Consider the following 5,017-nt stretch of genomic DNA (forward strand, 5'->3'; position numbering starts at 1 on the left):
GCCTGTAGTACTCTATCTTGCCGCCACCCTGTACTCCGCCAGCACGGCACTGGTGGTGGTTCAGGAAGAGCACCAAGCCAAAGGTGCGTCGCGCCAAGCTACACCGCCAGCCGGGATGATGCAAGATCAGGAAGGCGCAGCAAGAGCTGTAGTGGCATCAACGGAGGACCAAGCTCGGCAGGACGACGCCGCCGAGATACCCGCAAGCGATCAGGCGTTAGGAGTTCCACTACCTCAGGAGACGCCCCAACTTCCACAAGACACGAGCCTCACCAACGCGCCAGGCCTCGTCGAGCACCCGGTGTATTTCATCAGCACGGTGTTGCGGGACGCGAGAGCACGATATCCCATGCCTCAGAAGCTCCTGCTCACACTCTTGGTGGCCTCGCGCAAGTTGCGGCACTACTTCCAGGGCCACCCCATCAAGGTCGTCTCAGCCTACCCATTGGAGAGGGTGCTCAGGAGCCCCAACTCTGCTGGAAGGGTCGCCGAGTGGAACATCGAGCTGCAGGCATTCCAGTTGGAGTTCAGCACCACCAGGGTCATCAAGGGAGCCGCACTCGCTGATTTTGTGGCGGAATGGATGGATGCCCCGACGCTTGAAGTAGGCAAGGACCGGTCCACCTCACCGGGAAGTGAAGCGCCAGACGGCTGGGTCATGTATTTCGATGGCGCCTTCGCGCACCAGGGTGTGGGGGCTAGAGCAGTACTCATCTCGCCCGCTCAAGACAGACTCTACTACGCCATGCAGCTCTGCTTTTAGCAAGGCGAGAAGGTCTCGAACAACATCGCAGAATACGAAGGCCTCATAGCTGGCCTGAAGGCTGCGGCAGCACTGGGGTGAAGCGCCTCGCCATTAGGGGCGACTCGCAGCTCCTCATCAACTTCTCCAACAAGGTATACGAGCCGAAGGACGAGCACATGGAAGCATACCTCGCCGAGGTGCGCAAGATGGAGAAGCAATTCCTAGGCCTGGAGTTGCAGCACATGCCCCGGGGCACCAACAAGGAAGCTGACGACATCGCCAAGAGGGCATCCAAGCGGCAGCTCCAAGAGCCCGGCGTCTTTGAGGAATGGCTCTTCAAGCCATCAGCGACACCACCACTTTCAAGAACAGCTCAGCCTCGGGAGGAGCTCCCACAGCCGCCTGCCGCAGGAGCCCCAGCCTGTGGCCCGACCTCAGTAGCGCGCCTGCTCTTGGCGCTCGAGCCCCAAGAGGGATGCATGACCAAGGAATTCAAGGAATACCTGATGCAAGGGGCGCTGCCGGAGAAGGAGGAGGACGCAGAGCGCGTGGCCCTGCAAGCCACGGCATACTGCATCCGGGATGGTGAGTTGTACAGGAAGCGACCAAATGACGTTTCACTGCATTGCATCTCCAGAGACCAGGGGAAGGAGTTGCTATCTGACATACACGGAGGGGACTGCGGGCACCACTTGTCATCACGGACCCTCGTCGGCAAGGCATTCTGCAGCGGATTCTACTGGCCCACGGCGCTCAACGACACAACCGAGCTGGTCAAGTCCTGTGAAGCCTACCAGTCCGTGCTGTGGTCCATCCGCACCACCGCCACCAAGCCGACGGGCGAGACCCCGTTCTTCCTCGTCTACGGAGCAGAAGCAGTCCTCCCTCACGAGGTCAAGCATCGCTCCGCACGGGTCCTGGCGTTTGATGAAATGCAACAGGACGCCACGCGGGGGATGGACCTCGTGCTGGGGGAGGAACGCCGCCGCTAAGCCGCACTACGGGTGGCAAGGTATCAGCAGGCGTTGCGGCGATACCACTGCCGCAACATCCGCTCCAGGACGCTCGAGGCAGGCGACCTCGTCCTGAGGCGGGTCCTCTCCAGGGAGGGGCTGCATAAGCTCTCACCCATGTGGGAGGGCCCGTTCAGGGTCGTCCATGTCTCCAGGCCTGGCGCCGCGCGGCTGGAAACACAGGACGGGGTGCCCATCCAGAACGCCTGGAACATCCAGCACCTCCGGAAGTTCTACCCATGAAGCAAGGCCCAACGCCTGTGAAGAAAGGCCCAGTGCCTGTGAAGAAGGCCCAGTGCCCTTGAAGATCACCGCCCGTGACACTCTCACGTAATAATGAGTGGGGTTGTACACGCCCCGGAGTCTCAGGAGTGCCGCCCTCGGGCCTCGGGAGCTCCCTCCCACGTCTTAGTGGCAGCACTTAGCTCCGCGCTGGTGAGAAGACTTGAAGACTAGACAAGGTTTCGGACGCGGTTTTTCATTTGCTTTCCGTAGTTGGCTCACCTTCTTTTAATTGAAGTTTGCTTCTGGTGTTCCTTGCTGATTTGGTTTCGTCGCCTTTTGTCGCTATTTCTGACTCTAATTAACCTGTTTTCTCTCTCACATACCTCACGAGGGGGCTAGGCAGGTGCCCTCACGAGCTTTTTTCCTTCTGTCTGCTTTCTCGCGAGGCACCCTCGCTCGGGCCCACAAGCTGGCGCATCTCTCCTAATCCGTGCCCCTCGGGTACCGCGATATGAAGCGTTGGGTCAAGGCTTGGGTGAACGATAAGTCTCCTAACGAGCTTCCTAACGAATTTTTTGCAGTTCCTGAGTGACCACTGAGTCAAGACGGGCACCAGGAAACAAGTGCCTCGTGAAGACGAGGCTACCCCGAACCTGCCAAGCTAAGTTGTTTCCACACAAAATAACAGCACAACACAGCATAACATGGTGATTGAGGAATCACGGTTCGATACACGCCCCTCTAGGGCCCATACTAGTTCCTTTTTGATACAGGAAGAAAAGGAAGAACAAAATAAAAGCGGCATTCGCCCCCACAGTGGTTCAAGGGGGCGGTCCCTTGGCGACGTTCCGAGCTCAGCCGGATCCCTTCTCGTGCTTCACGGAGGTGCGGCGACGAGACGACCCGCTGCCACCTTCGAAGCGAGCGCGGCGGCGTGGCGGCTGGTCGTAGCGACCACTGCTGGAGCTGTCGCCAGAGGAAGAGCCACCGTAGTTGCACAAGATGCGGTCGGCACCAAGGGCGGGTTCGACCTCCTCCCCGTCCCGACCATCACCAAGGCCGAGCACCTCCTCGCCGTCGTTCACCTCGGGGCTGCACTCGGCGCGGTGACCATCTTCCCCAAACACCCTCACGTAGAGGGTCGCATCACCGTCGTACCTGAAATGGAGGGTGCACCGCCTGCCAGGCCGCGCGCGCGGGCGAACGTCTGCCAACCGCGGGCCGAAGCTATGTTGCCCGCGACGGAGGCCTCGACCGCAACCCAAGAAGCCCTCCTGCAGCAACCGTCCGCTTGCAGCCAGAGCCCACCAGGACCGGAGGCTGGCAGCTCGTCGGCGAAGAAGCGCGGAAGCTGAAGCCAGTTGCCGGTCGGATCCTCCGACCAGACGACGAACTCCGGCAGCACCTCTGCCGAGTGGAAGCGTGGCCAGGGAGGCCGTGCAACCATGGCACGTCTCCTCTCATCGGCAGGGCTGCCACGACCGGAACTACCCCTGCCACGTGCAGCGGCGCCACTGCGACAGCAAGGGGCCGCGGCGGAGGTCGCGGTGTGCTTGCGGGGACGGCCGCGTCCATGCTTGGGCGCCGGGGAACTGGGCCCCTCGCGAGGGGCCTTACCCTTCTCCGCGGTAGAGAACCTCTTTGACGGCGCCATTACTACTAGCAGAGGAGCAAGGAGGAAGAAGCAAGCGGACTCGGAAGAGATGGGAGACGGGGGCTCTGCCCCCCTCCCCATTTATAGTAAGAGAAGGCCAACCAGCGCCACCCACGATCACAGGTAATGATGGTTTTCCCTTGCATGTCGCGGGGACTTGTCAAGTCGGGCAGTTGCCAAGGCAGTGTGGGGAAGCGGAGACGCCGACGTCCAATCAACCGCCATGCGTCGACCAAGGCCGCGGGCTATTGGGGCCCGCGGCGCTCCGCACTTGACCTTTGGCTTCGCCTCGAAGCCAAGCCCGAGCGCGCCTTGGACCCGGGGGCTACTGCCAGCGTTCTGGGAACGGGGGTCCCCAGACTTGCCTGCCTGCGGCCCGCGGCGTGGCTCAACGCGTGGGCCCGTACGGCCCATCTTCATCAACAAGGCGTTCAAGACCCTCGCGAGGGGCCAAGCCTCGCGAGGCGGACGACACAAGACCTCCTCAGGAGCGGCCTCGCCAGGTTGGCTCGCGAGGGGCAGAGAGATCAAGGCAAGGCAAACCTCGTGAGGTTCTCGTGATGTGAGCCATGACGATCGAGACCAGGTGGGCCCCAGGCAGGCGCCAGCGCGCACAGTGTCCTTGTTTCCTCTTCGGTGCAAAGGGGGCAAGCGCAGGCGCGGAGTACCGAGGCGTCAAGCAAAGGTTTCTGTATCGGTGCAACGAGACCAAGACCAGCAGGATGGCAAGACGGAGGTCACCATGGAGCCCGAGGCGACGTCACCACCAGAGCCTTTTGCAGGCGAAGACCGCTTTTGTCAGGATAAGCTGTACTAGTTGTCCCCTTTCGAATTGGACGTTGTTGGCTCCCTTCCAGCTCAATATTTGGGGAGAGGACCAGGGCCTTTATAAATAGGACCAGCCACCACGGTAGGAGGGGGAGGAATCCTTACCCACACACAGAGCACAAGAACACCTCAACCTCAGGAGGCTGTTCTTCGCCTTGCAATTGTTCATCCATAGCCCAAGAGGCAATCCACCACCACCACACTGGAGTAGGTATTACACCACAACGGTGGCCCGAACCAGTATAAATCTTGTGTCCCTTGTGTTGTGAGTTCGTTGAGTTTTCCCTTGAGATCTTAGCAAGCTAGGACGTGGATCGGTAGGGGAGAACTTCGCGTGCACCCCAGAGTTCGAACCTTATGGGTTTTGCCGGAACTCGTGATCTGACAGTGACTGCGCCCATGGTGGTGAAGGAGTTTGTCCGGTGCCGAGTCGCTCCGCTTCAGCACCATTCTCGGCCGATGTGGGCCTTGCTCAACAGCAAGGACCATATGAGGCTTCAGGAGTCCGGACTCCCTGTTGAGACGCGGCAGACGGTGCTTGGGGTCTTGGCG

This window comes from Aegilops tauschii, chromosome 6, assembly GCF_002575655.3.
Source record: "Aegilops tauschii subsp. strangulata cultivar AL8/78 chromosome 6, Aet v6.0, whole genome shotgun sequence".
Taxonomy (NCBI): Eukaryota; Viridiplantae; Streptophyta; class Magnoliopsida; order Poales; family Poaceae; genus Aegilops; species Aegilops tauschii.